Raw genomic sequence first — 20,170 nt, 5'->3', positions numbered from 1 at the left:
CAACAAGATCCCGAACCTTTTTCCTTTCTCAATTCAACTACTCTTCAATTAATGACGTCAACTGATTATTTGCCACAATCAAGTCTGATGTCTGCATCAAGTTATCTTTCGTTGGTGAGGAACCACTAAAGAAAAGAGCATGAATAACATTCCATGTTTGGAAGACTAATCTTAGCTACAGACAGTTTCGCTCACTGTTTTGGTTGTAAATTAGTGTCGTGAACTTCACTTCATTTCTCTCTTGTAAATCTGTTTTCAGACCAAGCTGATGTGCATCTTAGACGAGCTACTTAGATGATAAATTTGTCGTCAGTGTAAACAATCTTGAATGACAACAACTGCCTTAAGCTGGATCTAACTGATGATTTTTTTTCCCCTTTCGAAATATATGTAGCCAGACTGGAGCTCACCTCCTGTACTTTAGTTTAGTTTGTTATGTAATTTCTGAAACTATTTCTTCTTTATATCTGGTAGGCAGTCTTTCCATGCCGAATGTGGTGTTCAATAAAGAAGCAGACTCATGCTTTTAGGTGGTCTAAGTGGCTGAAAATTTTGACTGGATGCACAGTTCTTTTAAAAGTTTGCCATACATATTACTGGCGACAAATGTTAATTATTTTATCACACCACTACTGCATGCGGTTGCTTCAATTGTAAATGTTAATATGGTATCCAACTTCATATTTTAGTGCTGCATCTAAATCTCAGATGATTTATGACGTCTATAACTTGCAGGTGGATTAGGCTTTAACTGTTTGAATGAATATTTGTCAGTTTCGTAAAACTAGTATAATGGAAGAAGAAGAAAACGCACAAGAGGCAGAAATATCTGGTCATGAGTCAAAAACTCATGAAGTAGATAATGGTGTAAAGGAAATAGTAGGGGGTCTCCATCCTGGTATTGGAGTTGAACATGAAGATGAAAAAATAGACTGGCAGGGGAAGGAAATTGGTTCGGCAAGTACAGGGGTGGATGAGGACCATTTTGAGCAGGTCTCTAAAAGATAAAGGGAAGAATAATGAGTCTGTAGGTTCAAACCGATCTTCTCATTTAGATAATGAAGAAAAAATCTATGGTGGAAATACAGAAGATTCTCAATGTTCACCGGGGACGCATATGATGGAAAGTGGTTCCTCTCCTGTTGCTGACATGCAACATGATCAATTTATATATAGCCCTGAGTCTGAGGGGCATTTTGGCCACACAATGAATCAGTTTGAGTATCAAACTGGTCTTGATTCAACTGGATATTCACCTGTTGGTTCTCCACCAAAGCCAAGGCAGAAGAATGCTATGCCAACTGTCTCTCCAGAATTACTGCATTTAGTAGATTCTGCTATTATGGGAAAACCTGAAGGTCTGGAGAAACTAAAGAATATTGCAAGAGGCATAGAAAGTTTTGGTACTGGTGAAATAATGGAAAATGTGGCTTTCTTAATAGTAGATTCACTTCTTGCAACAATGGGTGGTGTTGAAAGTTTTGAAGAGGACGAGGATAACAACCCTCCAAGCGTAATGCTTAATTCCCGGGCTGCCATTGTGGCAGCTGAGCTGATTCCCTGGCTTCCTTGGGTAGCTGATACTGACTATGTCATGTCACCTAGGACACGAATGGTCAGGGGGCTACTTGCTATATTACGGGCATGTACTAGAACAGAGCAATGTGCTCAATGGCTGGCCTGTTAGGAGTATTGTTGAAATCAGCAGAAAAAGTTTTTACAGAGGATGTTGTTTCAAGTGGCCAAATGAGGTGGGATGGAACTCCTTTGTGTAACTGTATACAATACTTAGCAGGGCACTCTCTTGGTGTAAGTGATCTTCACAGATGGTTTCAAGTTGTTAGAAGAACACTTGATACAATTTGGGCTCCACGTTTAATGCTTGCATTAGAGAAAGCTATAGGTGGAAAGGAGTCAATGGGACCTGCCTGCAGTTTTGAGTTTGATGGTGAAAGCTCTGGTTTGCTTGGTCCAGGTGAAGGGCGTTGGCCGTTTGTCAATGGTTATGGGTTTGCAACATGGATTTACATTGAATCATTTGCTGACACATTAAATCGGCAACAGCTGCGGCTGCGATTGCTGCAGCTGCTGCAGCAAAGTCGGGTAAATCATCAGCCATGTCAGCTGCTGCAGCAGCTAGTGCACTTGCTGGTGAAGGTACAGCACACATGCCACGGCTGTTCAGTTTCTTATCTGCTGATAATCAGGGTATAGAGGCTTATTTCCATGCTCAGTTTTTGGTTGTTGAAACTGGTAGTGGGAAGGGAAGGAAGTCTTCTTTGCATTTTACCCATGCTTTCAAACCACAGTGCTGGTACTTCATTGGTCTGGAGCATATTAGCAAGCATGGAATTATTGGGAAAGCTGAAAGTGAAGTTAGACTATATATAGATGGAGCTTTATATGAAAGCCGTCCTTTTGAGTTTCCTCGAATTTCCAAACCCCTTTCATTTTGCTGCATAGGAACTAACCCTCCGCCAACAATGGCTGGTTTACAACGCCGTCGTCGTCAATGCCCTTTGTTTGCTGAAATGGGTCCTGTCTATATCTTCAAGGAACCGATTGGGCCAGAGAGGATGGCACGGTTGGCTTCCAGGGGAGGGGATGTGATTCCTTCTTTTGGTAATGCAGCAGGACTGCCATGGCTAGCGACAAATCCCTATATGCAGAGCAAGGCAGAGGAAAGTGCTCTTTTAGATTCAGAAATTGGTGGCTGCATTCATCTTCTTTATCATCCTTGTTTGCTTAGTGGCCGTTACTGCTCAGATGCTTCACCTTCTGGTGCTGCAGGTCAGATAGATTCATTGCCATGCTTCATGTGATTTATGAATTCTTTTACATTAGGTCTTTTTTTCTTTTTTAAAACCTGAAAAAGGCTTCTGTTGTCTGAGAAATAATCTTTCAAGTTAATGTACGCTGTGCAGTGTCATAGGATGCATCTAAAAAATTGTTGCCTTTTGGGTTTCTGTCATTATCGGAAGTTCATGTAATGTTGTAGTGCAATTGTCCTTTTGCTTCACAGTGGGGTTGTATGCTTTATAAGTTCTCCTCTTTGTTTGTTTTTTTTAATTTTCTAATCTAAAATCGTGTTTTTTATCATATATTTTCAAGGATATTATAACCACTTCGTGAAATTGGGTGTTTATGTATGAAGCAGTTAGCAGCTTGCCTTCATTTCATTTTCCTCATGTGCAGAAAACTAAATGCATTTCCTAATTTGAGACAAGGGAACTAGAAGTTTCTTAACTCTGTTAATTATTAATTTTCCCAGTGGATGCTTTACTTGATTTTAATCCTAATAATGATGACAATGGAAACAGAAGATGTTTTGCAATGGGGATTAATTATTTAAACCTTTAATGGTTCTAGAATTTCCTAAGGAATAGCCTCATTTATCCTAGGTTAGCCATGCATGTTAAACTCTTGTGTAAACATACTATGTGCTCTTAGTCACATGATAATATTCTGTTGCTTCATTCATCCTTTCTATTGAACTGTAGTCTTTTAATACACAATAGAATAAGCAAAATTAGTAGTTTTCATGTATCATTATATGTTGTTTCTTTGCAATTGTTCCTTTTCACGGGGTCAACTAAAATTCCATTAAAGAAAACAAACAACGCTACAAAGCTAGAGGGGGCTAAGTATAATAGTCTATCTAGCCAATCCCTTGTGTACACCTGTAAAATACTGAGTAAGACCTGATACAAATAAGACCTGATACAAAAGGGGATGAGGAAAAAGACTGCCTTCCTTCATTTTACTATATCTGGGGATGGGCCTATTCCTGAGAGCAGTGCTTGTTCTTTCATTCTCTTGCCAATGTTTGCATATGACATCACCAACTATTTATTAACAAAAGTGTCGATGTCAGGAATGTTTTTGCACACTATTTTAGCATTTAAGAAAGTAGGGTCTCTATTTAAATAATGTTAGACATTCATTTGCTGTAAAACCAATATAAAATCTATCATTTATCATAGTATGGATAAACTGTGCTTTTTATTTCGTATTTTTTCTTACAACTTTATATCATCATTCAGGGTTGGTTCGGCGTCCAGCTGGAGTTCTCGGGCAAGTCCATGTTGCAACTCGAACGCGACCTGCTGATGCTTTGTGGGCATTGGCTTATGGAGGTCCCTTAGCTTTGCTTCCCTTGGCAGTGAGCAGTGTACATGAGATAACCTTGGAACCACAGATGGGGAATGTTTCTTTGTCTTTAGCAACCACATCTCTTGCTTCCTCAATATTTAGAATTATATCCTTGGCTGTACAATATCCTAGGAACAATGAAGAGTTATCTCGCGGCAGAGGACCTGAGATTCTTTCAAAAATTTTGAATTATCTTCTCCAGACTCTATCTTTGCTTGGTTATGGAAAGCGAGATGGTGTAGGAGATGAGGAGCTTGTTGCTGCTGTTGTCTCACTATGTCAATCCCAGAATATCAATGACAAGCTTAAAGTACAACTCTTCACTACCTTGCTCTTAGATTTAAAAATTTGGAGTTTGTGCAGTTATGGAATACAAAAGAAGCTTCTGTCATCACTTGCAGACATGGTTTTCACTGAGTCAGCAATCATGCGAGATGCTAATGCCATTCAGATGCTTCTTGATGGTTGCAGAAAATGTTATTGGACTATTCCTGAAAAGGACTCAGTGAACACATTTTCCCTTACTGGGGCAACACGTCCGGTGGGTGAACTTAATGCTCTAGTTGATGAGCTCTTAGTGGTAGTTGAACTTCTAACAGTGGCAGCGCCTCCTTCAATGGTCTCTGATGATGTCCGGTGTTTGCTAGGATTCATGCTTGATTGTCCACAGCTCAACCAGGTAATGTAGTGTAATGCCAAGATTATGTCTTCCCTTTGTTGGGGCATTGTTGGAAATGGTTGTTCTAGGCTGGCACACACATGATAACATTCTATAACGCCTTTTTTTTTTTTTGGGGTGAAAATGGAATACGTATTCAAGATGCTTATGCGGTCTCTTATTGCGTGGCAGGCTTTTTTAGTCCAATCTAGTTTTCATGTTACGATAATATTATTATCTAGAACACCAACCAGACAAGTTTTCCCTGTGTAGAGTTTGAGGAGTGGGTTGAACTCTGTGTGGCTTATGAACAATGCAATTTGCTATGGATTTTATTAAATATATATTGATATATTGATGCTGTATAATTTTTAGGGGGTCAGATATGTACATATTGCATGCTTGAGGTGGTCAACTAATTTTTTCCTGAATTTTTCTAATAGAATTTCATTACTGGTTGCTCTAGAGATTGGGGTTTTGCCACACTAAAGCTTGTTTTTGGATGGGACCCACTTATTATTTTGGTAAATGTGTATTTTTAGTGTGTTAATTTTAGAATAAGTTTTAGTTCACTCCTTTAACTTTCTTAAGTCTGTTTTTACTCTTTTAACTTTGAAAATATATTAAGAAATTTCCTCTTTTTTAACACGTTAATTCACTTAATGGAAAATGCTCCCATGCAAGTTAGTTAACTTATAATTGTAACCACATCATTATGCCAATGAAGCAACTAAAAATTTAATATTTATCATTTTCTGAAGTACTGCTTTTTTTTAGTTAAAAAGCAAAAGCTCAAATATCATATTATTGATTTAATCCGGTTGGTTCTCTAGATTTGGATGCGCCATTTAACATCATGTAAACATTTTCTGTAATTTCGTTGCATTAATGGTGTCAAAGAAGAAGAAATGTTTTATTTTATCAGAAAATTTTTATTATATTTTCAGGATTAAAAAAGAAATTTAATAAAGTTAAAGGATCACATTGAGACTTAGTGTGAAATTTAAAAGTATATTTTTACCTATATTTGTAGGGGTTAAGTTTCTCATTTCTTGTGTTTTCGATTTCTGATCCATATAATCTGTGTCTTCTCCTTTCCTAAATTTTATTTTTTGTGGAATCCTTTTTCTTCTCTACTTTTAATGACGAGTAGATAAGATTTGTCATATAAGACAAGAATCATGTTGATCATATATGAGGAATAGTTGGTGTGGCATCTATTGAGGAGAAGTTGGTACAAAATTGATTAAGGTGGTATTGGGCATGTACAAAGAAGGTTGAGAAAGGCATCGATGAGTAGGGTTGAACAGATAGTGTTGAGTTTCAGGGATTATTGCTGCAGGAAAAGAATTTCCGGGATTCTTAGAGTAGCAGAAGAAAATCCAGGATTACTGCTTGGCCAATATTTTTCTGCTGCATGCTCTGTTAGGTTTAATAACATTTAATGACATAAACTACATTTTTTTTACTTCCGACTATTACTAATCTCATGTTTATTTCCTTTTAAAATTCTAAAAGTCTAATGTGAACCATTATCTCTTATTCTTTTAATAAACAAAGTTCTCATTAAACTATTCTCAGAAATTGTACTCCTTGTTTACTTCACTTTCCAGGTTGCTAGGGTGTTGCATCTGTTCTACAGGTTAATTGTACAGCCGAATACAGCTAGAGCGCGCACATTTGCAGAAGCATTCCTAGCATGTGGTGGTGTGGAAACTCTTCTTGTTCTGCTTCAGAGGGAAGCTAAGACTGGGGACAATGGTGTCTTGGAATCAATGTCAAAAATTCCTCAACCTGAAAAAGCTACCGTTGGTGGTAATAGTGAAATTACAGAACAAAGTCAAGATGATGAAAGACCAGCTGAGAAAAGTGAAGCAGCCTTAGAAAAAAATGACCAAGATTCTCAACTAGTTGATAATAGAGGTCATCCCGATTCAAGTTCTGCTGTTGTGAATATTGAAAGGATGAAGTCTACTTCTGAAACTTCTAGTGTCAATAATTTGGGAGGAATAAGCCTTTCCATTAGTGCTGATAATGCAAGAAACAATGTTTACAATATTGATAACAGTGATGGTATTGTTGTCGGGATCATAGCCCTCTTGGGTGCATTAGTAGCTTCAGGGCATCTGAAATTTGACTCTCATGCTGCTCCTGATACAACAAGAAACCTTTTGGGCGTTGGACTGCAAGATGGGGGTGGCACCATGTTTGATGACAAGGTTTCTCTTTTGCTTTTTGCCCTGCAGAAGGCTTTCCAAGCAGCTCCCAACAGGCTAATAACTAACAACGTTTACACCACTTTGTTGGCTGCCTCGGTATGATGAAATTCTTCCATCACATCTCCATTTCATATTAATAGAAACGTACATGTCAGTGACTGTTAGAATCATGATTTTTTGTGGGATTATTGTTTAATCTTTCATTTTCAAATGCTATTCCCCGGGCTTTCTATGACAGCCCTTTCTAGTTAGGGTTTGATTTGTCTTTTTAATTGAGTTAATGGTCTAATATTTTGTCAGCCACTTCCATCCTCTGCCTTATTTCCTTTATATCCTGCTTGGCTTTTTTATTCTTGCTACTAATGCTGCGTCGGATACATGAATATGTTGCTTCTCTTCCCTCCCGCCCCTCTCTATTTCAGATCAACATCTCCTAATATCTTGACAGAATGGGTCAAAATGTGGAATTTTGGAAGAAAATATATTTCTTATAATTTTTGAATATAGCACAATGCATCTAAATATATGCACTGAGTAAAAGCATGAGAATAATGACTAATAAATGAATACAAACATTCTAGTCACTAACCCTTTCTTGGAAGATATTTACAAGGAAAAAAAAATATATTTCCATCACAAAATATCATATGGCAAAGCCCCATGATGTCTGTACTCTATATGTTTATTTAGAGAACCCCGGGGCAAAATGTCAAAAGCTGAGCAATTTTTTTTTTCCCTTGGGATGCAACAAAAGCTGAGCAAGTTCCTAAAAATTTAAAAAAAAAAAAAATTTCCCTTTTGGTTGTCATTTTTTTTCTTTTGATGAAAATCTTTTTTTTTTAATTGTTCTTTTTTTATTTCAGATCAATGCCTCTTCAATGGAGGATGGTTTGAACTTCTATGATTCTGGTCATCGTTTTGAGCATTCACAACTTCTGCTGGTGCTTTTGCGTTCTCTTCCCCATGCACCCAGGCCTTTGCAGTGCAGAGCACTACAGGTTTTAGCTTAAGTTCCTATTGCTTGCCATCCGCATTTAATGTTTGTAATTTGTTGGTTCCTTGTTTCATGAGCCTGAAATATCATGTCTATACTTGGTAGATTTATGCTCCTGAATTTGTCTCAATCTACTTATCCTTGGATGTACCTTCTTGATTGTGTTTGAATTTCTCATTACATACTTCGTGGATTTGATATTGCCTCGCTGGTCTCAAGTTTCTCATGATCAGGCATCCAAAAGTTAATAGTGAGTCATAGGAATAGTTTCTTAGCTTCCTTTCTTCCAACAACTGAATTTGTTTATTTCTCTATAAATTAGATAAGGAAGGTAAAAGACTTCAAAATTATCATGTGATAGCTTGCTATTATTGACTTGGGAACGTAAAAGAGTAGTATTCAATTCATTAGTCACTTTTCGCACCATCTTTTTCCTCCCATTTACATGATAGGAACCTCTTAACTAACTAGCTGACCCTATTTCCTTTTGATGAAGACCAGCTGACCCTTATTAACCTCATGAAGAAAATGTGTTATTGGATTTTTATCTTAATTTCAATTTACATTATTCTTTAAAAGTTATATTTCGTTATTTTAGAATAAAAATAAGGTATCTAGTGTCATCTTATCCTATCTAGGATTTAGTTATTTTATTCCATCTTTTAGGATTTATTATTTTTTTGAATAGGTATACCTAGGACTCTATAAATGGCCTAAAAGTTCTCTCATTTGTTAAACCTTTTTGGATGATTTGAATTAAGTTGATTGTTTTTTCAGTCTCTCTCTTAATTTCTCTATATTTCCTCCCTTCTTTCTTTCTTTCTTTCTTTCTATCTCTCCTTCTGCTTGTCTCTTCCCCTTCCGCTCCTGTGTTTTACCTCACCTTCGTGACCATTATTGCTGCCATGTAACAATAGTCCTCCTTCAAATTGATCCTTGTCCTCAAGGATAGTTACAATTCAAAAAATTTAAAAATTCAGTACAATGCATTTTTCTTGTCATGGACCTCTGTTTTCTAAGATTTAGGTTAAAAACACATTGACTATCTTATCAACATCTAAGAAACATTAAAAACCCATTGGTGTTCAAGAAGCCTATAGCCCTTGCACCTCAAGCCCATTTCTATGCTTGACATAGGATCAAAGTGGCCATAGATGTTCTAGATCATCAAGATGCAACTTGGCCTGCTGTTGCCAAAACAAAAAGCCCATCTGCCCTCTTTCTTGCCAAGCCTATTGCTGCTCTCATTTGTCATTAAGAGATTTTTTCCCCCTTGAAAGATGCTAATCAATAGTTAAAAATTATCTATAAATAAGCATAGTATCAATTTTGAAGAAAAAATTCACGGCAAAAAAATCCATAAATATTCATCCAAGCTTGATCCAGATCCAAACCAAACTGAATGAAATGACTTACGGTACTGAACCAAACCGATTGAAGAGAAAACTGAGTAGGTCCCACGAATTGCCAAACTGGTTGGTTTAATTCAGTTGTTTTTTTTTTTTTTTTCCCGCCAAAACCAAACCAAACTGAACCTATGAACATAATGACAGGTTATCGGACCATGCTTCTAGTGATGGTGCTAGATGGACGAGAAACAAGCTTTGTCACTATATGGTACATGAAATTGTAAAAGTGTAGCATCCAGTTCATCAGAGACCTTTTACATCAAATTTCCTACCTATTGTGCTTATGGGAACCTCCTAACTAACTAATCCTTAATGTCTTGCTAACCATTATTAATGCCACATAACAATTACCACTCACACCTTGATAAGTGTATACTCTAACGAGATGCAGTCCCTCCTTCTGAAATCAACATAAACTCTTCTTGTTTGCATTATTTACTTTTCTTTTTTTCCCCTTGTCCTATATGAAATATTTTTCCCTGAGTCTTGATCTTGTGTGGTTCCTTTTGCATGAATGTTAAAATATGAATTTAACCTATTTATATGCCATGTCCACATGGGAAGCTTGTTCATTCGATTGACTTATATGAAGATTTCTGTCTTTACCTATATATGCATCCGAGATCTTGTTGTTTATGTCTTGCTTCTGAGCTATTTGCTTGCATACAATTTCAGGATCTTCTATTTTTGGCTTGCAGTCATCAAGAAAATAGAAGTAGTTTGACAAACATGGAAGAATGGCCTGAATGGATCTTGGAATTGCTAATTTCAAACAATGAGGTATTATTTTTTGGTTTTCAGAAAATGTGAGCTAGGCGCTCATTCTGGATTAGAGATGACAATTATAACACATAACTATTTATCCTCCCGAAGCCAACTCTATTTTGATTGCACTAAACTTCTTGATTTTATATTCGAGATTGATAGTTAATTGGGTTAGTTCTTTGAGCAAATTTCTAAAATGTGGGTTTAATCAGGCCAGCCAAACATTCTTTCTCTTGTTGTAAGATAATCTCTAGCATAAAACGTGTGAATATGTATTTATATGTGTGCAGACATTTATAATATGTTAGAATCACTTTTGGAAGTTTAGAAAATATTCATGGAAATGGAAAAATACTTAATTGTTGGGCAGAAGTTTGATTTGCTATTGTGAAGAAAGAATTAAGAGTAGGTTAGCTATAGGACTGCTATAGTCAAAGTCTATGAGGTGGGGGCTGTGAAAGTCACTTTTTGGGTCTATAAATCTTATCTTCGGCTGAGCAGAAAAGGAGAGAAGAATTTGAATTTGGCTCAGGCATTGGAGTGGATTGGCTAATCTTTGTGTGATATATGTCTGTGTGCTTGTCTTGTATTTCTTTGTTAGTTGTAATTCATTGTTGTGTTGTAATCTGATGCTGTAAACGCATTCCTATTGTTGAGTTTTCATTTGTTTGACTTGCTGTGTAATAGAGTAGAGTTTTAGTCCCTGAATGTAACGATTTTAACCTCTGGATTTCATTTTCGTTTGTAATCTGCCTCAATACATTAAAGGTTTTGGAGTTTGTGTGGGGTCATAACATTATACATATAATTGAAATCGGCTGCGAAGCAATTTTTCTATCATTGGCTGAAGTTTTCATTCGTTCAACTATGTATGATATAGGCATAAGGCAACACTCCTGTCTCTCCTAGCTCAAGGTTCTAGGAGATTATAATCTGGAAAATCTGATTTTATTTAGGTAGGGTTGTTATATTATTTTAATAGATTCATAAATCCTTGCCATACAGCAGTATTGAAGCAAATAGGAAAACGGGGATTATAATATGGAGTATAGAATAACATCTAGAATGCTTAGCACTTTGATTCCCAACATTTCTTGTCAAGCTGGCAAATAGGTGTTGATCGTTCCTACCTTGCTACTCAGATTCTTCAAACCGCACTCTAGGTGCTGCTTTTATCATCAATCAACTACTTGAGCATTGGTAGATGGGTAGGACACCTCTGTCTGACCTGATTCAATCTTCTCTTTATGAAATGATGATCTCTTTCAACATATTTGGTCCTGTTGTGCTTATGGGATTCTTGAATATTCCAATATTCTCCATGTTGTCACACAATACCTTGATTGGACATTCAATTCCAATTTTGAGCTTTTTAAGTACTCTGTCCAGACAGATGCCTTCACAAATTCCAGGTGGAAGGGTTTGAAACTCAGGCTCAGCTCTTAAAATATGCTACTATAAGTTGTTCCTTGTTTTAGAAGGTAACTAGCTTGCGCCATATAAATTTATGGTAGTCTATAGTTGATCTTCTATCAATAACTAAATCTACCCAATCTGCATCGGAGCAAACCTCTACTGCTTGGTGTGTTGCCTTCTTGAAATAGAGACCTTTTCCTCAGTTGAGTTTCAAGGTATCTTAGTATTATGAAATAGAAATCTTCGCTTGTATGTGCTTACGTATACATGCATGTATCAACACATGTATAGATAGTACATATTCAGGCACGCACACACACACAGACGAATATATAGAGATAGATTTATGGACAGACTTGTGTGCATATATAAACACACACATGGGTGCATATGTATAATCACTTGTGTACGCACATGCGCACAATAATATACTTATGCGGAGGGTGGGGGGAATCATTAGTTATAAATCCGTGGAACTTGAAATCCTTTTGTAAAATTCCCTAACCGTGCTACTTATGCATTTTATGTTTAACAGATGGCGCCAACCAAATCTTCAAATTCAACGAGTCATGGAGAACTAGAGGACCTTATACATAACTTCCTTATTATCATGTTAGAGCATTCAATGCGGCAAAAGGATGGATGGAAGGTTGCTATTTAATAACATTATTGCTTCTCTTTCATGTTAACCTGCTTTATGTGACAGTTGATTTATGTCTTGTATGCTTTTTGGCAATGTTGCTGTTGACATCCCCTACATGAGCAGTTTGTCTGTCTGTCTTATGTTCTGTATTTGATTCTCATTGGGCGAAATTCTATCTCTGTGTTGCTTTCTTTATTTGATTCCATTGGTTGAAGTTCTAACTTTCAAACTTCTACCTTAGATTTGGTTTGAGTTTTTGGATTGTGTGCCATGTCTGGTGCACAACTGTTGGGATTGCTAACATAGAATAGAGTGCGCGCTTTTTTCATGTATAGTAATTGAAATTCACTGAGGTAAACTGCATCTCAGCTTTCATTATTCATAAAGGACAGAGTGATGCATATGTAGGAGCATTATGGTTATCAAATCGGTACCCAAAAACTGATATGCTAATCAAATTTGACTGGGGGTGACTGAAGATCAGATTCGAATTCCTAAGATTTTGGAGGCAGATGGAAATATGATTACAATCTAGAAAATAAATGACAGGATTAAAATACATTGCTTAGTGGGCTTGATGAGCTTGGGCTTCGAAGTCTGACTCCTTCTAACAGCAATGATATCCTCTATTGCAAGTATTACATGCGTTTTCTTTTATTTTTGATTCCTTGTTTGTAATTTTGTTTTCATAGTCATCGGAATGGACTTGCTTTTTCTATAAAAGGAAAATATGTAGATAAGTGGATGTTAACCTTGGCGAGAAAAATAATAAGCAAGAAATGTTATTCTTGGCAACTTGAATCAAAGTACAGGCTGGGTATTTATATCTTTCATCACTGGTTACATTGTATTCCTTTTGTCAACTATTATCAGAATTTTAAACAGAACAGCAATTGACACGTAACAACATCTATGTTTGCAAACTTGACACTTAAATATCGTGATTTAATTGATGTCAGCCTAAGCGTAGATGTTATCACATCAATAATTGATACAATAGTTACCGGCTGAAATGATTTGTAAAGTTTCTGATGCCACATTGGATATGCTAGTTCAATTGTTGTTTCTTCATATTCCTTAGTGTCTCTGGATAAACCTTTTTTTTTTTTTCTTTTTTTTTTTTGAATTTACCCCTCTGTTCCTTTTTATAAGACCAATTTACCTACTTTACACCAAAAAAAAAAAAGTTGATGTCTTTAAATTACCTAATCTTTCCACAAGTACCCTTCATTAAAATACTCTTCTCGCTTGATTAATTTAAGAATTTTAAAATACTCTCTTTTAGTTTTTTTTTTTTTTTGGAAAAGAAAATCCACTAATGCCTATATCTTGCAAAATGTCTTATAAATAGGAACATCAAAACATTCTAAAAGATGTCTTATAAGAAGGAATAGAGGGAGTAATATTTTTAACTTTTTGATCAGTTTTTCTGCAAACCCGCTGGCAATCGTGCTCAAACATGTAGCTGTACTTGCTTTACTAGGCCGGGAAGAATTAAATTTCTTGGTTCTATGAAGTTTTTTTCAGTAGACTAGCTAAATGTTTTTCTGTTTCTGTGAGAATTGATTATTATTATTTTTTTGATATAGTTTTGTTTCCATACTGACTACGTAGATTTTATGTTATATTCTAACCTTGTATTGCTTTCTTGCTTATTTGATCTGATCCATGTATCCCTCCACTATTTAACTTATTTTTGATCGTCAGATTGTCTGCCTCCATGAAATCTGTTTATCTGCTTTATTGATATTGGTTGGTGTTGCTCTTTTTATGTAGGATATTGAAATGACAATTCATTGTGCAGAATGGCTTTGTATTGTGGGCGGATCTAGTATAGGAGAACTTCGAAAAAGGTGAATTTTTTTTGCCTTTTTAAGCTACCTGTAATTTTCCCTCCTCACTTCCTTTGTATGACCATTGTATCTTTTTAATTTGTTACTGTTAGAAAACATAGTAGACGGTTTGACATAAATGCAAGAGTTGATGAAATTCCTAGTGACCTATTAATGGGAGGTGTGATAGATGTAAGTGAAGTGTACAAAGTGTGTGGACTTGCTGATTTTCATCCTAATTTATTCGCAAGTTTGGGATTTTCAGTCTTAGGGAGTTTGTTCCTATTTTATTGTTTGTTAACTAGCATTTATTAGTCCTAATAAGCTTTGGGATTGTTATTTGTTACCAATCAGGACTGCCACTACTCAAGGACAATAAAATTTGACATTTCTTGTCAAGTTTTTCTCGAAGCCTTCTGATAAACCAGACTTCTTGATGATCTTTGTAAATATCTTGGGGTGTCGAGCTTACATTCATATTATATCTCAATGAAGGCACGAACTTGATCCTAAATCAATCAACTACTTATTGTTAGGATACTCTCCTCACTACAAAGGGTTGCAAATGCTATGATCCCTTTACAAAAAGGGTTTTTCACCTCCATGGATCTGGGCTTCTTGAACAAAAAATATTTTATTCCAAAGCTGATATTCCAGGGGTAATTCATCTGAACAAATAGCATCTTTATTACAATATAGATTTCTATCATTGTTCTCAACTATCCTTGTGACCTTGATTGCCAGATCATCCTTAAGACCTTTAATGTGAGCTACTGTTTGTCTCAGTCTGTCTCTTCCAGATTTGGTTTTTTCCTAGTGTTGATCAGATTCGGTCATTGAATCTTGAGCTTGAGTTTTAGGTGCTGTCAGAAGCCTTGGATCAATGGTTTAGTACGAGAATAGTAGAGGCTGCACTAGAGAAGAACACAGAAAGGAGAGTTGCAACTGAGAGAAAGAAAGAGATTCAATTTATCAGCAAAGTGAAACTCAAATTACTCCTACTACAGTTAATATTGGTGTGATTTGCATCGATTAGATAGTTCTTAACCATTTGATTTATTGGTTAATTTGTTTGCTGGTGACAGAATCTAACTGACTAGGTAACTGTCCTGAGAACAACCCTGCCGTACTATGTCTCTTTGTTTAAGTTTCCAGCGGGGGTATGTTGTGGTTGTTATAGAAAGAGTGAAGATAAGAGGAAGAAATGAGAATCAGAGGGAAGGAGAGAATCATAGAGAAAGGGAAGAGAGGGAAAAGAGAGAGGAAACAGAGCTGGAACTGAATACTTCTTTAAGCAAACTATCAGCAAAAACAATAACAGAGGCTCCCCTATTTATCTATACAGCTGCATAGATTTAGTATAACTGAGCTAATGTCCTAGGATCCTGACGAATTAAACCTAACTACCAAAACCATTCTTATGGCCTTATAGAATAAGTAAGCCATTAACTAACAATTTGTGGCTCATTGAGTTAGTTAAACCACACCCTTAACCCTTTCTTAATATTTTGCAGCTTACCTAACAGGGTAGTGAATTGGATAGACAACATTATGCTAGGCTTTCTTGGATCTGGTTGTGGTGAGAGTAAAAGGGGTCACTTGGTTAGTCAGGAGGTGTGTTGCAGATCAAACAAGGAGAGGGGGTTGGGTCCGGCTGTTTTTGGTGTTTGAAATATATCACTAGTGGCTAAGTGGCCTTGACAGTCTTCCTTGGAGTCTTCTTTTTCTTTGTGTCATAGGTTGGTCAGAAGTAAATGTGGTATTCAGCAAAATGAATGGGATTATTCAGCAAAATGAATGGGATGATAATTAGGGATTGGTGCTTCTGAATCAGGCTCCTAGAAGTTATCTCCTTGTGTATTTTGCCCCTTATATGCTTTCTTTTCATGTCACATTTTTTTCTTTTCAAGGACTAGTGGATGGGTTGGTGAAGCTTCTGCTCCTTAACTACTATCAGTTATCCTCTTTGCATAATGCTTTTATTTCTAAGTTCTTAATTGGCAAAGTAGTCTCTGTTCATCAAAGGTTCAGATTTTGAGAAATGTTAATGCTAGACTTTTCCTGTTCTGTAATATCATTTGTTGCTCAATCAAAGGATATGGAATTTAGATTCTTTGGGATCTTTCATGTGTCTGTCTTTCTTACTTCTTATTTAAAGTTCAAATATTACTCTTCTGGGTTCAAACTTTGCCTAGAAAGTCAGGGCCCCTTCTAAGGTAAAGGCTTTTGTTTGCATGGCAATGCTTAATAAAATGAAGGAAAATGATCAGCCTTGTATTTGAAGGTCTATAAGACTTTATCACCAAAATTTGAGTGATTTGTTTTGGAAGTTTGCAGTCATTAACCATCTCAAGAGACTCAAGGACCATATGATGCCTTATGACCTAGCTTGTTTGGTGCATTGGAATTGATTTTGATGGAAATGGAAATGAATATGGAGTTGGAAATGGATATGGCCATGGTCTTTAAAAAGATGTTTGGTATGGGTATGGGAATCTAACTTAATTTTTAAATAAAATATATATTTAAAATATGTAAATACTAAAATGCCCTTTGAAATTGGGGGAAAAAAACCTCCTCCATCCAACCATTCTTCATCACCGTCGACAGCTACCATTGGCTGCCCCTCAAAACTAAAATCATCCGCTAAGAACCAAATGTCATGGAAACTGAGGGGGAAAAAGAATCAAAGCAACAGTACAAGGCACCCAAAAATTACCATCCAGAAATAAACCAGAAATCACCATCAATGACTGCCAGAAAAAAGAAAGCTAGATTTCAAAGTGAAAATCATGAAGCACAAGCAAAAATCATGGTTCTTAGATGCAAAAATCGCCATTGTGACAGTCAACGTTGCTGGAGGAAGAAGATGGTAATTGGAAAGAAATTTCCACCTGTAAACTCAGATTTGAAAGAATAATGTCATCACTGTTGAATGAAGATCCAGAAATTGTCGCCAACGTTGTTGCTTCACATTTGGTTAAGAGGAGAATGATGATGGAAAGCAAAGAGGAGGAATGGTGGTGCTTGTAGACTTCACAGTTGAAGGGAAAAACAGACTCTAAGGAGGCCACATCATCTGCAGTGAGGTGAGATGATGTGAAACTTGAAGGTTGGCAGTGTGAAGCTTGAAGGTTGGCAGTGTGAAGCTTGAAGGTTGAGGGAAGGGTAAAAATGGACTGCATGGAGATGGAATTGGCTTCCATGGGTTGCTTGATGGAAGCCAATTCGACCTATTTTGGTGGAGCTGAAATTGCAGAATTTTCCAATTTCATCATACCAAACAGTCAGTTTGGAATTCAATTCCATTTCCATTTCCATTTCCAATTTCTGCATGCCAAGCGGGTCACTAATGGTTTCTAAAAGGGGGTAGTTGATAGAACTGAGAAAAACATATGCCGGGCCTTTCTATGTTACAACTCCCTTGAATTTGAGTCAGGCCTTGGTCATTGGTAAGAACTAGAGTGCACAAAATGCATGCTTAATTATGAAGTTGAAAAAATGGTAGCTGTCTATGCTTCATTTTAATTGATGGAATTTAAAGGAGAAAATCATGCCAAGACTGGTTGTGACAAAAATTTGGTGGTATAAATGATGATAAATATGACATTCTAGAGTCAATTGAGGAAGAGCTTTTCTACCTCTTCTCATAGTAGTGCATTATTCGCTTCTGTTGATAAAATAGTTTGCATGTACAATTTACTATATCCTGTATATGTCATCATATGTTTGTTCCTTTTTGGTTTGAAGACGTGAGGAATCATTGCCTATATTTAAGAGGAGGCTCTTAGGTGGCTTGTTGGACTTTGCTGCTCGGGAATTGCGGCTTCAGGTAAGGATTTTCTTGTATGTATATATATACTTTTGCAAGAGAATTTTTTTTCCAGTCATTTCTGCTATTCTGGTTCCCCCACGTCCACACACACTGGACCTAGGAAGCTAATGGCCTGTTCAGTGTAAAGAGGGAATCAGAGTATGATTCTATTGCACTAGGAAACAAGATATATGATGCCTATTCTGCCCATGTTATAATTATTCATAATTGCCTTGAAGAGAGTATAGAGATAGAGAATATGGAGAGGGTGAGACGAAGATTATTAGAAATTAATTGCCTTTCTTTGTAAGTAGTTAATGCTTTAGGATGCTGTAGTTAATACCTAGGAAACTAATGGCCTGTTTAGTGTAAAGACGGAGTCAGAGTTTGATTCTATTGCACTAACAAACGAGATATATGATGCCTATTCTGCCCATGTTATAATTATTCATAATTGCCTTGACGAGAGTATGGAGATAGGGAATATGGAGAGGGTGAGACAAAGATTATTAGAAATTAATTGCCTTTTGAGAGTTCGTGTGCAGAAAAGCTGTATTTTATTCCACAGATTTGTGCGATACATATAGGGAGAGGAGTGATTCAGCATATTGCATGAAATCCTCCAGATTTAATAAGGAAGCAAAACAGGAAATAAATATATTCTGTAATCCCTAATTTAGCGCCTAAGGATCAGGTCTTTAACAGTTAGTAAATCAGTATACATAGCTGTAATGATTCTTGGTTTAATAGGATGATTGGGCCTCTCCCTAGGGCCCATTTCCGACACTCCCCCTCAAGCTGGAGAATAGATGTTAATCATTCCCAGCTTGCTAGTCAACTCGTCAAACTTGTTCTTGATCAATGGTTTGGTCATCACATCCGCAATCTGTCTTCCAGAGGGAATGTAGGTTAGGTCGATCACTTTAGCTTCAATCTTTTCCTTGATGAAATGACGATCAATTTCAACATGTTTTGTTCGGTCATGTTGGACAGGATTGTTTGCAATCTTGAGTGCAGCCATATTATCACACCACATTTTAATTGGTGCATTTATTTCTATACCAAGTTCCCTTAGCACGTGTACTACCCATATCCCTTCACAAATGCCAAGAGCCAGAGCTCTATATTCAGATTCAGCTGAGCTTCTTGATACAACTGGTTGCTTCTTGCTCCTCCAAGTCACAAGATTTCCCCACACAAATGTACAGTATCCAGTAGTAGAACGTCGGTCATAGATAGCTCCTGCCCAATCAGCATCCGTGTAGACTTCTATATCTTTGTCTCCCTCTATGCTGGAGTTTCTTTTTGTACCATCTGTATAGATTTCTACATTTTTCTGTCCACTTTTAGCAAAATACAGACCTTTACCTGGAGTAGTTTTAAGGTACCTGAGAATTCTTTGTACTGCTTCCATGTGTTCCTTTTGGGGGTTGCTTGCAAACTGACTTACTACCCCTACTGCAAATGAAATGTCTGGCCTGGTGTGAGACAAGTAAATTAGCTTCCCCACTAGTCGCTGGTACTGTTCCTTGTTAACTGATTTTCCATCAGGTTTGACTTCCAAGTTACAATTGAGCTCCATAGGGGTCGCAGCAGGTCTGGCTCCCACCATGCCTGTTTCTTTCAATAGATCCAAGGTGTACTTCCTCTGAGTCACACAAATGCCTTTTGGAGATCTAGCTACCTCTAACCCGAGGAAGTATCTTAGATTTCCCAAATCTTTTACTTCAAATTTTGCTGCCAATTTCTGCTTCAACGCTGCAATCTCTTCAGGGTCATTTCCTGTCAAAACTATATCATCTACATAGACAATTAGGACAGTGATCTTATAATTAGAGCGTTTCACAAACAAAGTGTGGTCAGTTTGACATTGCCTATAACCAAACTCCTTAACAGCCCTTGTGAATTTTTCAAACCAAGCCCTTGGTGATTGTTTTAACCCATATAAAGATTTATGTAGTTTACATACCTTTCCACGGGTTCCAGGACCTTCTAATCCTAGGGGTATTTGCATGTATACCTCCTCTAAGTCTCCATTTAAAAAGGCATTTTTAATGTCTAATTGATGTAAGGGCCAGTCCAAATTGGCAGCCAAAGAGAGAAGAATATTTATAGTATTAAATTTGGCTACCGGAGCAAAAGTCTCTTGGTAGTCTATGCCATAGGTTTGAGTAAACCCTTTTGCAACTAATCTTGCCTTATACTTGTTGATGCTACCATCAGGATTAAACTTCTTTGTAAAAACCCATTTACTCCCAACAACAGATT

General features: G+C 36.8%; 1 pseudogene; it reads left to right on the top strand.

The window, feature by feature from the left end:
• Window positions 1–773: 773 nt before the first annotated feature.
• The window catches only part of LOC114747370 (BEACH domain-containing protein C2-like), a 38,469-nt pseudogene continuing 19,072 nt past the window's right edge, over window positions 774–20,170 (top strand).

The sequence above is a fragment of the Neltuma alba genome, unplaced genomic scaffold (genome assembly GCF_004799145.2).
Source record: "Neltuma alba isolate B1F8T4 unplaced genomic scaffold, ASM479914v2 tig00005283_pilon, whole genome shotgun sequence".
Classification (NCBI taxonomy): domain Eukaryota; kingdom Viridiplantae; phylum Streptophyta; class Magnoliopsida; order Fabales; family Fabaceae; genus Neltuma; species Neltuma alba.
This window is presented reverse-complemented; position numbering and strand designations above follow the sequence as displayed.